The 18,356-nt window shown below is 34.0% G+C and overlaps 1 pseudogene; it reads left to right on the top strand.

Annotated features, from left to right (window-relative positions):
• Positions 1-1,647: 1,647 nt before the first annotated feature.
• Positions 1,648-2,706, top strand: LOC148803048 (uncharacterized; annotated as a pseudogene).
• The last annotated feature ends 15,650 nt before the right edge of the window (positions 2,707-18,356 follow it).

Raw genomic sequence — 18,356 nt, 5'->3', positions numbered from 1 at the left:
TTTAAGAATTATTAAAATATTGTAATTAAATTATGTCATAACTTTAAAGATTTATTAGAAAAACAAAAAATATAATGGAAAATTATTTAAATGTTATTTAAATAATAAAAAATTTAAAAACTAATAAATAAAATATTATTTAAATACATCAAAAACTAAATATTTTAAATAAAAAAATATTAAAAGTAGCTAAATGATTATATAACAAAATATTTAATATTATGTAATAAATTTAAAGTAAAAAAGAATTAAAAAAAATAAGTATAATAGACTTCATAATATTCAAATTAATCAAGTTATTATATTTTACAAAAATAATAACAAACTTATGAAATAATAGTACAAATTATACTTTTATGAATTATCCAATTTCACAAATAATTAATATTTTAAAATTTTAAATAAAGAAATTATTTAAATAACTAATTAATACATTTAATAAAAATTACTAAAAGCATAAAAGTAAGTATAATATATTTAATAAAAATTTGCTAATAAGAATATAAATTATAAATTATTTACAAAAAAATAAATATCATTGTAATAATAAAAGATAGATTTAATAATTTAGAGGTATTTAAGCCTCAAAATAACATAAATATGTAATCACCTTCAAAAATTAATTTTTAATTATATTAAATATTAGAATAATAATTACAATTATTATTGTACTAATGATAAAATCATTACTTCACTTATATCAATTAATAATGTAGAAAATAATTTTCAGAAAAATTAATATTTATTAATAATAGTTTTAAAATATTTATCTAATATCTATTATATATTATATATATACTATTTTTTTGTATTTTTAGTAATTATTTATTATATTTTTTGATAAATATATTTTCAATAAGTACGTATAAATCTATTTTTGTTTTTTTCATTTAACAACAAATTTTCAATAATTATTGGAGATTTAACTATTGTTAGTTAAATGTATTATTATTATTATTATTATTATTATTATTGTTATTATTATTATTATTATTATTATTATTATTTTATTTTGTATTGTAAAAATTATTAGGGAAAATTCCCGATAGGTACCCTGTACTTTAGGTCAAGTGCTAATTTAGTACCCGAACTTTAAAATGTGGCAATCTATTACTCGAACTGGGGTTGTTCACGGGTCGGGTTGGGTCGGTTTACTGCGGTTTTTCCAACCGACCCGACCTGATTGGACTACCTGACATATAAACCGAAACCAACCCAGTGTTAAGCAAAACAGTCATAAATTGAACATCATTTCAATCATCTCCTATGATAAAATTTAAATGAAAAGTTAATCACAAAAGTTGTTCATTAATCACTATTCACTAATCCAAAGTTTCTTGCAACCATTCAAAAACTAGGTGGCCTAATGGGCTTTGGAACTTCATGTTTTAACTAGGAACTAAGTTGGTTCAGTTCGGGTCGGTTTCAGTTTTCTTGTGTGAAAACCGAAACCAACCCGAATCATCGGTTTAGGAATTTGCACAACCCGAAACCGATCCGTGCTGATGAAATCCCGGCTAACTCGGGTTGAGTTGGTCAGTTTGGTCGGGTTGGGCCTTCTTATGAATAGCCCTAACCCAAACTTTCATTTTGAGACTATTTTATAAGAAAAGACATAAATGCCCTTTACGTGTCATCTAATTTTCTTTATCAACCTTCTGTTATTCCAATTTCAACCTCTTTGTCTATTGGACTAGCGGTGTAGATGGACATGCAAGTCAGCCGTTAAAGAGATCGGTGAGCTTTGGCGTAGCGACTCCACCCGTCTGTGCTCTCTATCTTAGCAGCCCTAACAGTCCTGCTGGATCCGACGTAAGTGATTCTAGCCTTACGGTGATATCATCTTCTCACGTCTATCGAGCTGTGGCGAGGACAGGCGGTATCCTACCTCCTTAGCAGCCGTCGCAACCACAGCTGGAAACATCATCTTTAACCAGCGATCCTCCAACTGGTCTGAGTCTTTCCCTTCCCAGAGCCGACTCGTGTGAGGTTTCGAATCATGTCTCCGGATCCAACCATGCGCCAAACCCGCCAAACCCTAGCCAGCTAGTATTGCCACTATCTCTTCCACCGCCGGCGGCCGTACTATTGCAACAGGTGTCCCCGGCGCCTCACCATACGCAGTTCAACGAGTTCGCGTCACCAGCGGGCCCGGTTGAGAAGCCGTTCATGCCGTTTAGTACAGAGTTAGGAACATCTCAGGGCTTGAGCAGAAAAGCCTATGTTTGCGCAGACTGACGGAATTAGAAATGCTGCAGCGAAGTGTATCGGCATCAGCAAGATCGAGTAGTAGAGAGAAGACGATGACGCCAAAGCCTCTCCTTCTCCATTTACATCTTGAGATTCCTCCAGCATAACCGCATCGCAGCTATCGAATTCCTTGGAAGAATCGCAAACAGACGGATCAGAGAAGTGACCCACCTGGTCTTGCGATTCAGAACCTGGTTCTTTTGACGAATCTAGGGTTTCAACAGGCAAAACACAAGGAATCGATTGAGGATAGGTACAAATACAAGCCCTCGTTCTAAGTCAGTTCTGTTTCCATCATGCTCACGTTCCGGCGGTAATGAGAAATTGAAAGCAAAAAGTTGGACTCTGTTTTATTTTCTCGAAAAAGAAGATGATGAATAGTATTATATTTTAAGGGTAATTTTGATATTTTCAAAAGTTTTAAATTGTATATCTGTCTATTAATAAGGTACTAGATTATCTCAAAATCAAAGTTTGAGTATTAGATTATCACATTTTATGGTTGAGTACTAAATTGACACTCAGCTTAAAGTATAAGTACCTATTGAAAATTTTCTTAAATTATTAAAAATAGTAAATAAAATATAAATAATTATTAATTATTTAAAAATTAAAATATAAAAAATTATTTATTCTTATACGTTTCTATTGTCGCAATTTCTGTTAACAAAGCTCATACATTGCACAAATCCCTTCCTAATACTTTAATAAATGGTGAAACAATAGTTCGTTGTGTGCTTACCACACGCTACATTTGATCACTCAAATTAGGCTAGTTTTGTATATGAATTATTATAGTCAAAGTGGGAATTCAAGAATGTATTTGCATGTTTCATTACATTTGTATAGTTGCATATACAAGTATCAACATGAAAATTACTCATGAACCATGAGATTCACAATCTTGATATGATGTTATCTTCAACAACCCTAATAGGCTATTATTTTCACAACAGAAGAATAATTGGACTAGCATTTAGTGACAAAATGTGCTCATTCTAATTTATTTCAAAAACAAAGTTTTTGATTTTCAATATCTGAATATTTTTGTCTTTCAAATTTTCAAAACCTGAATATTCCATAATTTAACAATGTTATGGCACCAAACAGAAATGGCAAATCACGTAGCCGACCCCATATATAGTTTGGGATAAGGTTAATTTGGATGATCCCCAAAAAAAAACAAGAATACTAGCCGACCCCAAATTCTTACAACCGCCCACTAGAGCAGACACAATCCCCATTTATTTAAAATTCAAAATGCTGAATCATCTTTTTTTTTTTTTTGGGGATTGTACTAAAAGGGTCAATTGAAAGAGATTTTTCTGCGATAATGGTCGCGGCAGATGCAGACTTGTATGAAGTAGAGTAGTAGGGTCCATGGGAAGGACCTTTTCTTTCGCTTCTCTCCATTGGATGTACTTCTCACCTCTCACTTTCTCAGTTTGCAAAGCACCATCTTTTCTTCGAGTAAAAAGGTATTGTTATATTTGAATATTTTTTTCATGTTTTGGCTACATTTTATAGATAGCCACAATTTAGTCCATGGTTTTCAAAATCGGACCGGCCAGATGGTTGGACCGGAAAAATCGGGAACCGATCAGGTGACCGGTTTCGATTTTTACTAAAATTGGAATTTCTTCAAAAATCGTTGATTTTGGTTAGCAAACCGCTGACCCGAGTGGTTAACCATTCGAACGGTTTTGACTATTTTTTATTTTTTAATTCTTTTGTCAGAACGGGCCAACCATTCGACCCGATAACCAGATCCCTGACCGATTCGGTTTCTGAGTCGGTTTTAAAAACCATGATTTAGTCCCTATAAATTTGTTTTGTGACAGAAACCCACTGAAATTTTGGATTCCAACACTTTGCCCCTAACCCGCTAATAGGGTTTGACAGTGAGAATAAAAATATTAAATTGCCCATTTCAGATTTTATGGTCTGACAACAATAAATCAATGTTTTCAAAATCGGATCGGACCAGAAAAATCGGGAACGGTTACTTGACCAGTTCCATTTCACTCCAAAACCGTCTTTTAGCCAAAAACCATTGATTTGGTCATGAATTTGCTGACCTCGGCGATCGAATCGTTGAACCGTCAATCCGGACAACGGTTTTGACCGCTTTTTATTTTTTAAACTTTTAGATTTTTTTTTGTCAGAGCAGGCCATCCGTTCAGACCGTTCAATCTGGGAACTGGACCCTAGAACCGTTCCCTATCTAATTCAGTTTTAAAAACCTTGCAATAAATATCAAAATAATGAAAATAACCATCTTAAAGCACAATTTACTCTCATGGCATTGGTGAACCGGTTAATTATTCTAAAGGTGTTCCCAAGGTGAACTTAATTTGTTATAAAAATGAGAAAAACATGTGAGAGGAGAGAGTTAAGAATTTAAAAAAATAAATTAAAAGGGCAAAATGGTCTAATAAAATAACGTAAAGGTAGTTCGTGGTTTTAGAAATATTTAACGGAATTAATACCCCATGAACTTAACTGATGGAATATTGATCTTGGTACAAAGTGCTGAATCCAAAAGTTTAATAAGGTGTTTGTTGCAAGACAAAGTTCATCAGGGAGCCAAGTGTTACAACCCCGCAAATACAGGGTGGCTGTCTGTAACTATCTCTATCCATAGGGGTGTCTATAGACCGTTTTTCGACTGGATCTCATCCAATCCAAAATCAATTTAGATGGATTAGATGGACCAACAAAACATATTGAATTGAATCAATTCGATCTCAAATATTTATTAGATTGGACTGGACCTGGCCTGTTCGTAATAAATTTATATTGGATTTGATTGGATTAAGCCAATATCTGGTCTATTGACCTAGATAAGAATATGTGTTAATTGACGAGGTTTGGGTCGAAACTAATTTAAATTAAAACAAATTTAAACAGATTAGATGGTTCAGACATTAAATTAGACCGGTCCAAAATGGTCCAAAACATTCGTTGAATTAGATTGAACCTAATCCATTTGTAATAGATTCACATTGGACTAGATCGGATTGGAACAAATCTTGGACACCCCTATCTATCCATAATAGATGTGCTCAATTACTTTGCTAATTTACAGTCATCTACTTGTTTAGTTTTCTTGGTGAAAAAAAAAGAACTCAGACATTTTCCACCTGGACCACCTAGAGTATGGTTTATTGGTTTGGGCCCAAAAGGGTCCACAGTGCATCCTATTCATGGAGCAAATTCTAGCTTACATCTCTCTCCATCTCCTGTGTAGCCATATTAATTGTTGAAATATGGAGTATGGAGAGCCGATATGGACCGATAAGTTAAAAGAACATGTCATAGTTCAGATGGCCCACTAGCCAGTGAATAGTTCATGTCAGCCATAGATGTGGCAGATATAAGTGAGGTCATGTAGCAGCCTTCCCCATTTGACAGAATAGAGACTTTTCTCCTTGAAATAATTTTCCCACTTCCTTCCATTTCTCTTATCACACAGGTAGCTGACATCGTCCAATCAGATTCATTCAAAAAAGGAACAAAGAAATACCAAGAAGCAACTTATAGAGGATCTAGAAAATATAAAAAAGAAGCAGACAGAAGTTTATTCACAGAATTATGGGATATGTAATGCTGCAACGATTAGAACTGTTTATGGGTCGGGCTTCGGGTCCAACTTTATACTGTTTTGGGCTCGAGCTTCAGGCAAGGCTCATTAGAATTTTGATAAAAGCCAAATCCGAACCCAATTTATACATTGGCTAAAAATATTAGAAGAACCAGATGAATGGTCACAAGTTTATATTTTTCAACTAGAAATTAGAGTTTATTCTACATGAGAGGGATTCTATATTAGGATTCAGGAATAACGAATAAATCTTACATAATTTTTATATTTCTTAGACAAAGAAACCTACTAGCTAGCAGTGGATCATGATCCCACTGCTATTACTTTTTTAAATTTTGAATGTGTAAGATCATCATATTTAATTTTTATTTTTCCTTGTAAAGGGATGGAGTAATGGCTAAAAGCAAAATTTATGATTCCGACCTTTCTGTTTATTTTCAAGAAATGGCACATCTAGTATCAGAAATGTACAAAAAGTCTTGAAAAGCAAAGCGCTTTTGAATTTCAAAAGCAAAATGCTTTTCGATTTTACATTCTTCTTGAATCAGTACATTTTTAAACTTATTAGAGTTGCAGGGGTGAACTCAGCACTGCTTTCTGAAAAATTGGAAAAAAAGAGACATAAAGGTAGACTAAAATTAGATGCATTCATGCATTATTACATGGGACCAACTGTACTAACAGTTGGGACTTGGGAGGCCCACTCGAACTGATACAATGTTTCAGATGCATGATGTTCAGTGCATTTATAAGATATCTAGAAAGCAAACAAGTTTGTATGCTTAGCATTTAGCATTGCCCTTTGTATTATTAGTTTATTACATGTGGAGGGAGTGGGGCTCATGAGAAAGACTTTTTTCTTACTCTCATCTCCATTAAGTACTTTTTCATTTCCCCCTGTGCAAAAGTAGGGTTTTATTGGTCTGAGGCCAATTTATGGTTGAACATTTATAACTTGACACTAAATAGTTTGCAGGATAGATGTGATGCACTAGATTAGTCATGTTTGATGGGGTCCTACAGTCCTCTGACTTTTCTATGACTTGTTTGGGCCCATATCCAAGTTTGCCCCGTTAAGAATAAGGATCTAATGCATAGGTTTATGCATTAGGCCTACAAATGGATTATTAGCTCCAATTCAATATACCTAATCCAAATTTGATTCATTAATGCTTCAAACATCATTGACCATGTATGTTGGTGGGTTTGTCAGGTGGACTCTTGGATGGTATCTTCCAAATTTTCATTGGTTCTAGCGTAAGGACTTTCAAATAAAATTCAAAACAAATCCTATCTATTAGATTTAAACTAGTGGGGACCCGTAGGATGTATGGCATTGTTAAAAGAACTTGAGGCAAAAGGAGATACGGGTGCAACTTGGATAGGTTCAACCCGAGCCCGATTTAGCTCAACTAAAGCTTTTACACAGGCTGGGTTTGAGTTTTTGAGTTGGGTTTGAGTTGGGCTTGAGTTGAAGCTTTGAGTAGTCCAAGCCCGCCAACCAGACCCAATTTGTGTCTACCCAACATTTTATGAAATGCATGTCTACATATTATCAATCTATCTGCCCAGAAATTGGGTTAAAACATGCCCAAGCCCATGCCTAGTCTGAGATGTGTTGGGTTAAGCTCGGGTTAGGCTTAGGTTGATAAACTCAGGCTTAACCGTGAGCTGGGTCAAGTTTGAGCACAAGGTTTGTGACTTAGGGTTGGGCTTAGGTTGATCCACAACCTGACCCAACATGCATTAATTTTTATTTTTTATTCAATCTTTTAACTTTTACTAAATTTTTATTTAGTATTAATTTTGTTTATTTTCAATGGATCGGGGGATTTTAAATTAATAGTAACTAAAATTTAAAACTAATAGTTTTGTTAATCTTTTAATTTTATCAACAAATTTGTAGTAGCATTTTATTTTTTTAAATGGATATGAAATTATAAGATTTAATTTCAAAACTATAACTTTCTTACTTATTGTTGTTTTATTAATAAACATGTATTAATTTGTATTAACTTTATTTTGAAATAAAAACTTGTATTAATAAAAAATTACTAAAATAAATTTTATTAAATCATATTGTTTTTATCATATAATTAATGTAATTATAGATTATTAAAAAATTGATGTAATTAACTAAAATTATAATAATTAAATAAGATTAATTTTCAATATTTAAATAATAGTAATTGAAACTTATTAAGTGTAATGGGTCAAACCTAAGCTAGATAAAGAAAAGATCTGACCCATTTACACCATCACCCTGACCCGTTTTGTATCTACACCACAAAATAAACTACTCGGAGGAATGTTGGATTGCTCTCAAAACTCAACCACAGACTCCCAACACTCAAGTAACAACATGGCAATCCAACTTGGTGTAGAAAATTACAGAAAATATAGTTTCACTTGTGAAAACTTCCCTGTGGAAATTGATTTCCAAGGTGTTAGTGAGTGGAGGTTGTAGAGAAAGATCATTGTACTGAGTAGTAGATAACCATACTGTGTGGCAATGGAGTTGTAGAAAAGTGATCAATCTCAAACTAGAAGAAAATTCTATTAGAAACATAATGGGGTCAAGCCCTATTTCAATGTCTTGAAGGAAACGGGTGGATCCCCTGTTTAGATGAGCGGAAGAAGAAAGGAAGATGAATACATGTACCTGTGCTTCGATGTCTAAGCATTGTCAGTGAGATGAGAGATTTAAAGGGTTGTCTCTAAGACCAGAAAAGGATAAGAAGAGAAGTAGAAAATGAAAGAAAACTTGCTAAGTAATCTAAGAAGGTTTCCTAAATACTGTATGGTTATGTAAACTTGGTTGGGTAGGAAGGTTTCCTTATAGAAATTATAAGAGTTATCTCTTGTTTGGGAGTATCTTTTTATCATGTATCCTAGGTGCTATATAATTGTACATTGTTTTATTTGTTCTTTTATTCTTTCTTGTACTTGAAAAGGGCATAATAGTCCCTTCTCATCTTTTGTATCTCATTAGTATGTAATACAACTTGCTTGGGCATGTGACTATGTGAGACACTTTTACACACCCTTCAAACCCATTTTCTCTTCTCTTGTACAAACCCTAGCTACCCTATCTACCCTAGCTACCATGGTATCAAAGCAAGTAATTTGCATCAACCTTTAAGGTTAGAAGGGTTGCATTGAAGCTTTTCTAGCACTGTTATTGAAGATTGATTTAAAGACTGTTTGGAGGTTGTTTTGTTCAATACAAACTCAGCGTTATTTTTCTGGATTCTTGCTTTTTAGGTTGGATTTTTTTCCTCTTTGATCAATCACTATGTGCTTTATCCTTTCTCTTGGATCAAAGATTAGACTATTTTTGAAGGGTTTTGATCCCTTTCTTTTAATTATTGGGCTTACAACTTACCTATTATGGATGTTACATATTGCATCAATTTTTCTAAAGTTTTTATTGAAGGTTTTGATCCTTCTATTTTTCCCTATCATTTTCCACTTGTTATATCATTGGGTTAGTGCTTGGACCAATTGTTTCGGAGGGTTTTGATCCATTTTTCTATTTCATTCAATTTTGTACCTTCCTTTTTTGGATGTTACCAAAATACTTATTTGAGGTGATATTGTGGTGACTAATTTCACCATCAGATTTGATTTTGATTAGTTTATAACAAGTTTTCTTCCTATTATTTGCTTTGATATCTATTTTATTGCCTTGGAATGTACCTACTTGGTTTTTCTTGCTGGAATGGCCTCAGATAAGAGAGATATTCTTGCCATAAGATTTGATGGAAGTAACTATTCATTATGAAAGTTCCACTTCTAGTTTTATGTTGAGCGGTAGGGTCTTTGGAGTCCTATTGATGATTTATCGCCCAAAACCAATGAATTTGATATCAAGGGGATTAAACAATGGAAGATTGATGTTGCCAAAATTGTTTCCTGGATTCTTGGATCATTTAAAATTGATATAGTTATTCCAATGAGAAGCCTAAAATGATCAAGGAGATGTTTGAGTACATGGAAAAAAAATTATTAAAAATCTAATCCTTTCAGATGGTATTAGATAGAGACTGAAGTCTTCTCTTATAGCCAAGGGGAGAAGAAAATTCAAGAGTATTATGTAGGCTTTATGAATTTATAGGTAGAGCATGGACTAATAAATATGGGTGGATCTTTAACAATATGTTGTGTCAAGGCTATAAAAGAACATTTTGATAAAAGATCATGCATTTCTTGATGCACTTGTGACTCAAATATGAAGTGATCAAATTAAACATTTTGAGTAGAGATATTACTCCATGCCTAATTAAATGTGATTTTGAGAGAACTTCTAAGAGAAGAGAAAAGACTTGTAGCTCAGTCAACTATCAGTAGGAAGCAAGATTTGGGGGCATAACCAATTTTTTAGAAAACAAGCCTATGCCTAAAAAGGATCTATCTAAAATGTAGTGCTACGAATGTAAAGAGTACAGTGGTTTCTCATTGCAAAAAGAAAAATTCATGTACTTATTGCAAGCACAAGGAACACATAATAACTAAGTATCCTATGCATCTACCTAAGGGAAGCACTTCTACTTACACAAAGGGACAACACAAGGCTTTTTAGACTAGTATCGAGAATTAAACTAGTGGTAGTATAGTTCCCTCTTCTCCAACTAGGCTTTCAACTAAGAGTAAGTCTTATGGAATTCTTAGTGAGGAGAAAGTACTACAATTACTTTATACCGCTATTTCTTCTACATTTTCAACCATTGGATTGTCTGGTGAGTCATCTCTTTGTTGTTCTTTACCCAATCATGTTTAGATAATTGATTATGATGCCTCTAATCACATGATAGGGGCACATTCTGGTCAATATCTTAAACACCAATCCCTTAATAAACATATCATTACAGCCAATGGTGAAAAATTAGAAATCATTAGCTGTAGTGATTTGTCTTCACATACTTCCTCCTAATTTCACCTTCCTAAGACACTTCTTATCCCTAAATTTATTATTAATTTCATTTCGATTAGAAAACTTGTTGAGGATGGTAACAATGTATCTTTTTACACCAGTCCCTTAATAAACATATCATTACAGGCAATGGTGAAAATTAGAAATCATTAGTTGTAGTGATTTGCCTTTACATACTTCTACTTCCTCCTAGTTTCACCTTCCTAAGACACTTCTTATCCCTAAACTTACTATTAATTTCATTTCGATTAGTAAACTTGTTTGAGGATGGTAACATTGTATGTTTTTCTTGTGATGGTTGTCTGATTCAGGACTGATGCTTTGGGACAATGAAAGAGAAGGGGTGTAAACTTGGATAGTTGTTTGCTTTGAATTTCCAGAAGACACTTGCATCACGTAGTCCATCTTGTTTTCTCTTTACTACACCTAGTTTAAAACTAATTTGCAAAAATAATGAGTGGCACTTATGGTATAGACGCCTTAGCCACCCTTTCACTAATAAACTTGAATTTTTGTTTTGTTCTAGTTGTTTGTCTTCTAAATATACTTCTTTTGCTCAAGTTAATAAATCTTGTATTTCTTATGGCACTTATGGTATAGATGGCTAGCCTTGGGCACCCTTCTTTTGTTTACTCTTGCATTTTCCTATTTCTGTTGCACATTATGATGCTCCTTTTAAGTTGATTTATAGTGATGTCTGGTCCTCTCCTATGACTTCACATTTGGGCTATAAATATTTTGTGATTCTTGTTAATGATTGTACCCACTATACTTGAATATATTTCCTTAGATAGAAATCAAAAGTTTTTTTCTATATTTAAACTTTTTCTATCTATGGTGAAAAACCAAATTGGTACAATTGCAAAAATATTCCATTTAGATTTAAGGGATGAGCACATTGATGGGTACTTCCAATTATTTTTTAGGAAACATGGAATACATCCACAAAAGTGTTTCCTTAGCACTCCACAACAGAATAGGGTAGAAAAACGCATAAACAAGCATATATTGAGTGTTGTGAAAACTTTGTTGCAAGATTCCTATGCTCCTACTTTATTTTGGGTAGAGGCGACCAATACAATTGTTCATCTCATTAATTTTATTCCTTCCTCAATTCTCCATAATACCTCTTTATTTCAAAGTTTGTTTCATTAGCCACTAGATGTCTCTTTCTCTTCATATTTTTAGGTGTGTGCATCCTTTGTCCACCTTCCTTCCCATGAAAGGACTAAGTTCACTCCTCAGTTTGCCATGTGTGCTTTTATAAGATATAGCTCAGATCATAAAGGATTTCTTTATTATAAGCCTCAAGCTCGTTCTATCAAGATTTTCAGAAATGTTGTTTCTTGAAAATATCTTTATTTAGTCATATTGCAAAGCACCTTGCTCCTTCCATCTCAGTTCTATGCTCCTTTGAATTGCAAATTATTTGGATTCCTCATTAGCTCTTGCTCCACATTTCCTTCAATATGTTAGAAAGTGGGTAGCTACCCAGGAACCTACTACCCCAACCCCAACATTACCAGTTCAAAGTCCTTCCTCCTTGAACACTGCAAGTTCATTATTTATCTTTTATTTTGAAGCTTTGCCCTCTTCTCCTTCACATTTTTTTCATTCTACTCACATCTCTAAGCCCCCTGACCATTATTGCTTCTCTTTATACCATAGCTCATTTTCCACCATTTTGTAATCTGTAGATATTCCTAAGACTTACTAGCATGCTATGGTTGTTTTGCATTGGAAAGAAGCTATAGACACTAAAATCCAAGCCCTTCTGGAAAATGATACTTGGGATTCCTGCTCCTTTAGATGCTTCTATCATTGGCAATAGATGGATACATTCTATGGAATTGAACTCTGATGGAAATCTTGATAGGTACTAGACTTGTTCATGAGCTGGGCTTCAGGCCTGACTTACACTGTGACGGGCTCGAGCTTCGGGCTGGGCCCCATTCAAAATTTGGCAAAAGCTAAGCCCGAGCCTGGTCCATGAACAAGTCTAATAGGTAGAAAACATGTTTAGTGGCATAAGGATATAAACAGAAGTATGGCATTGATTATGAGGAGGCATTTCCTCCTATTGCCAAGATGATTACGGTTCGCATTGTGCTCGCAATTAGCTATCAAACAATGGGACATCCATTAAATGGATGTCAAGAATGCCTTCCTACATGCTCATCTAAAGGAGAAGTTTATGAAGCCCCCTTCGGGATATTGTGATGATCCTACTATGATATGTTGTCTTAAGAGATCCTTGTATGGTCTTAAACAAACTCCTAGAGCTTGGTTTGCAAGGCTTTGTTTTGTCATTACAAATGTTGGATTTATTCAAAGTCCTTTAGATTATCCACTCTTTGTCTAGTTGGCCACAAGGTATTTACTCTCTTACTATTATACGTGGATGACATTCTTATTGCTAGAGATGATCTTTAGGGTATTAATAATCTAAATAATCTTCTCAGTTAGGCTTTCAATGTGAAAAAATCTTGGTCTTCTTACCTATTTCTTAGGCTTGGAGGTAATTCATTCTTTTTGGGGACATTTTGTTATCCAGTAGAAGTATGCTACAGATTTAATCAAATTAATCCATCTTACAAATGATAAGCAAGTTGATACAACTCTTGAGGTTAAACTGAAGCTATCTAAAGATGATGGTGAATCTCTTATAGATGCTACATTATATCAGTAGCATGTGGGTAGTCTTGTTTATCTCACCATGACAAGTCCTAATATCTCCTATGTTGTCCAAATGGTTAGTCAATTTGTCTCTTCTCCCTGAGAACCACATATGTCGGTTGTCCTTCAGATTATTAGATGCCTTCATGGTAATCTATTTCACATCTTGTTTTCCTCATCAGCTTCTCTAGACTTAATTGCTTATGTTGATACTAATTGGGTGGGGTGTCAAGACTGATAGGATAGTGTGCTTTTTTGGGTGATTCTCTTGTTTCATGGAAGTGCAAGAAGAAACACGTAGTCTCCAAATCTTCCACTAAAGCAAAGTATCATGCTATGTCATCTATTTCCAATGAGATTGTATGGCTAAACACATAGCCTCCAATTTGGTTTCCATTCATGATGATCATGTTAGTTCAATTAAGATAGTCTCAAATTCTGTGTTCCATGAACATACAAAGGACATTAAGGTTGATTGCCGTTATATTTGAGATAAAATCATAGTAAGCTAAATTTACCTTCCTCATCTCTTATGGCCTTCAACTTGCAAACATATTCACCAAGGCTATGAATTGGCCTCACCCCAAATTGCTAGTTGTTGATGCTCGGATTAGCCGAGGACAACAAGGTAATTTTGTTCCCGAGCTCCGAGGTAGTGGACCAAAGGCTTCGAAGGTCCAAAGAGGGGAAGCCAAGGCCGAGGGCTATGTCCGAAGCGGAAGGTCTCTTCGAGTACTATAGAAGCCGAGGGCTGATGCTGAAGTGGATGCCCGAGGGGTCCGAAGGAGGCCTCAGTTTGAGTCCTGCGAGGAAGGAAGTGTCAAAAGCCTCGAGTGGGTACCTGAGGCGAAGACTCCAACGATCAAGTTAGTACACAGGTAAAGTAAGCCGAAGGTTTGGAACCAAAGGCTCCAAACGAGGTCTCAAGTAAAGCTTAAGCCCTCAGAGAAAGTTAATGCTCAGAGATTGCTCAAGTTTTGGATCCCTTACCTCATGGTAGGTGAGTCGTATTTATAGTCGGAGCTGCCTGGGGGTAGTTGAGTTTGGATGGTCCAAATGCAAGCCATACAAGGGCCTGGTGAGATCTTCCACCAGCGCCACATGGTGCCCTACGTATGGGTCCGTTCAATCTGTGCATGCTAGTCTGAGTGTCCTCGTGGTACGCTCAGACTGGCACCCTGGGGTTCAACATGTGTCAGCCTTTTACAGGCTGGCCCGATGCACCTACATCAATGGCTAACAAACTAATGTTTCTTCTCTAGCATCATTTGAGGGGGTGTAGAGATTATAAGAGCCAATAGGGTTGCACATTCACTTGCTAGTTTCTTCTTGCCATATTTGGATCCTTTGCTCCAAATTTCCTTATGTTCACATTGGTCGAAGACATCTTTTCCATACTTCCTTTTGTCTAGATTGGTTGAATAATAATGTAAGCCCTGATTATTTGTTGAATGGAATCAGTTTTAGTGATTTAAAAAATATTACATAAAAAATAGAATTACTTGAAAATCATCCAAACCAATTTTACTAATTTATACTACTCTGAAATGTATGAATGACATGTTAAGATTTTTGGACTTTTCTTCTTGATAGAAATTAAATTGTCCATGCTTTTTAAGTTGTCTTCGAAGACGATGACAATAACATCACTTGATCAACTATAGCATTTACTTTGGAAAGTATTTTAGCAGACATGCCCATACTTTTGAAGTTATCCTTGTTTGTCTAGTTGGGCAAAAATGTAAACTTAATTGTTATAACATTTACTTCTTCATATAGTGCCTTGGTTGTTTACAAAACCACACTCACTACTAACCACCAAATAAATCTATATCTAGATCTATGTATACTACTATTAAAAGTAGGAATCAGGTTTAGATTCCAGATTTTTTCTTGACTAAAATACCTCTATTGTTGAATTTGGCCCCTCTTTATTATAAGGGCAAAAACATAATTTGAATTACTACTTATATTAAATTCGTTTCGTTTCCTCTTATTAAGTCCTATATTTAAGGTATTAGCTTTCATCCTCTCTCATTAAATCATATATTTACTATATATTAAATGAATGACTTTTGTGAACTTTTTCTTGACTAAAACACCCCTACTTTTGAATTTGATCCTTATATAACCGTTAAGGTAGAAAATGTAATTTAAACTATTACTTTTCACTTCATTCAATTCCTATGTTAAGGTGTGAACTCCCATTCTCCCCCATAATCCTTTATTTGAAATTATTTTTGTTTATCACCAATAAATACTACCAATTAAATATACACCAAATAATTTTAACAATACAAAACATATGTTTCTACCCAATAGGAATAGCAATAGGGCGGAGCACCCCCTCCCCGTCCCCGGTGGCAGAGTGGGTTCAGGTGGAACACCCTTCCCTCATTGGGGATAGGGAATCCCCAAAATTTCCCCACCATAAAGAAATTACTTAAAAATACATTAAATTACAAGGGTATTTTAGAAATAGAATTATGGGAAATTTGGGGAAAATTTGGTGTGCTAGTGCTTTAACCTTTGGTGAATTTTAAAAATATTAAAAATATAAAAATACAAAAAATGTGAAAATATAAAAAAGATAGAGATAACAATTAAACACATCAACTAGTATCTTCTTAAAAAAGAGATCATGACTTAATGTTGGGAGGGGTAGACTCGGTATTGCCCCAACCTCTAGCATTTAATAATATTAGTGTAAGAACACATGTGCAAGTGGTATGTGCAAGTAAGTATTAACCATATATGATATATGGTATTGGGATTTAATTTTTACAACCTGCACAAAAAAGAAGGCAAGTATTCTTTATATAATTTAGATGAAATGGCCTTAAACTCAAATCTTCATTCTCATTACCCTACCCAATGGGTACCCACCTGATGGGATGGTTTTCTATTCAAAAAATTGGTTTAAGGGACAGAGATAGTTTTGGGGATTTTGAAACGTGTACAAATACATGTAAGGTATCATATTAAACTAAATCGTATAGGTTGTAGATCCAACCTGCCCCGCCTTCAAATGTGAGGAGAAAGGCTCAATGATTGTACTTACATATGCAGAGAGGATTTAGATTTTGAAAAATTGGGATTTATTCCTCACAGCCCCATCCCACCATGTATTGGGAAAATCTCCCTTGAATAATAATACACAAATATGGGGGAGATACAAACAGAATGGACCAAATTCGAATCAGGGGTATATCTGAATCTGATCTGACAACACATATCCGAGATACGATCAGATCCAAAGATTTTATCGGATCTCACAAATGGTGATTTGAATCCGAATTTGTTAAGGATGTCGGATATTCGAAACTGATATGATCTGATTCAAATTCTGAAAAATTTAATTAATTATCAAAAGAAAAAAAAGCATAACAATTTATATAAAGAAAAACAAAAAAATATAAGTATTTCTTCAAATTTTCGTCATATATATTAATACATACATGTCTTTCTATGAGTAAATATTTTATAAATATATACATATATAAGTCAGATTGGATTGGATCATTTTGGATCAGTTATGGAGTGATTTGAATTCGATCTGATTTTATTCTCAATAAGGTCCTATTATCTGATCCAAAAATCCAACAAAGAATGATCAAATCCAACAAAAATAATATCAGATCCAATCATGATTCGATCCATTTGTACCCCCTAAATGTTCTAGTTTGGAAACAGTACAAATGCAAATATGTATAGGGTGAATACATACAAAATATAAGGTTTTGTACTCTACGTATTTATATTTGTACTCCTTCCAAACCGAGCCTAAAAAGTATAAATATAAATACATAGAGTGCAAAACTTTATATTTTATATTATTTTTCATGTATTTTTACTGTATATATTTCTATTTACACTCTTTCTAAACTGAGCCGAGCCCGATTTTGAAAATCCAACCGGCTGCATATTTTGGGAGTTTTTTTTTTTTAAGAAAAGCTTTTGAAAGGATTTGGTAATAATGACCCCTAACTGCATATATATATGCATGTTATTTTCTTTGATAGAAATTAGTATGGGCAAATTCTTTGCAGAAATAAGTTTGGAGTAAAATCTAAATTGGATCCATTTATAAACAGATTGAAATTGGATTTGCCTTTATACATTGGATTTAAATTCGAATTTGGATAAACTGATATCATTTGCAGCCCTGACAAGCATCCCTCCCGTACAGGAATCTCGGGCTGAATTCACTAGAGGTATCATTTATCACAGGCAGCCAGGAACTACTGCTTCATAGGCGTATATTTTCAGGCAACGCGCTCCAATTATTGTTAATTTATTATTTCCTCCATCCCTTCCCGACAATCCACACAGCGGAAGGTACGCTTATTTTTTGCTTTTAAATTATCCACCCAAATTATCGAAAATCAAAATCAAAATTAATTAAAAAGCAAACTATATATTGTTTTTTAATTTCCCGCTAAAAATAAGCCGCGGGAGTTAGTTATATGGGTAATTGGTTTGGGTGTGAGTATGACCGTATGACAACGTCTGACCGCTATTTATAGTTTAATGAAACTTTACTTTTGATGATATAGTTTAATGAAAATAACATTAAATAATAAAATATTTATATATTGATAAAACAAGCATTTTTAATAAAAATTACAAGAAAATTCGAAAAACTTTTACATATTATTAATTGTAGAATTGGTTCGAAACAGCATGAATCAGTCCCAACCCAATTGTTAATTGGGACACAAACCACAAAACCAGAATCAACATTAGACCCGACCCGTTGATAGCTTTTTTCTGACTTGAGTATTGATTTTTGACCCCCCAAAAAAGAGAAATAAATTTAAAACAAAAATATCCATATTAATTTATTTTTTATTTATTAAGGGTATCTTTATCTTTTCACTAGCACTGTGAGAG

The sequence above is a fragment of the Nelumbo nucifera genome, chromosome 1 (genome assembly GCF_055504915.1).
Source record: "Nelumbo nucifera cultivar China Antique chromosome 1, China Antique-T2T, whole genome shotgun sequence".
Lineage (NCBI taxonomy): Eukaryota > Viridiplantae > Streptophyta > Magnoliopsida > Proteales > Nelumbonaceae > Nelumbo > Nelumbo nucifera.
Note: the sequence above shows the minus strand (reverse complement) of the source record. Positions and strands in the feature narration are given on the sequence as shown.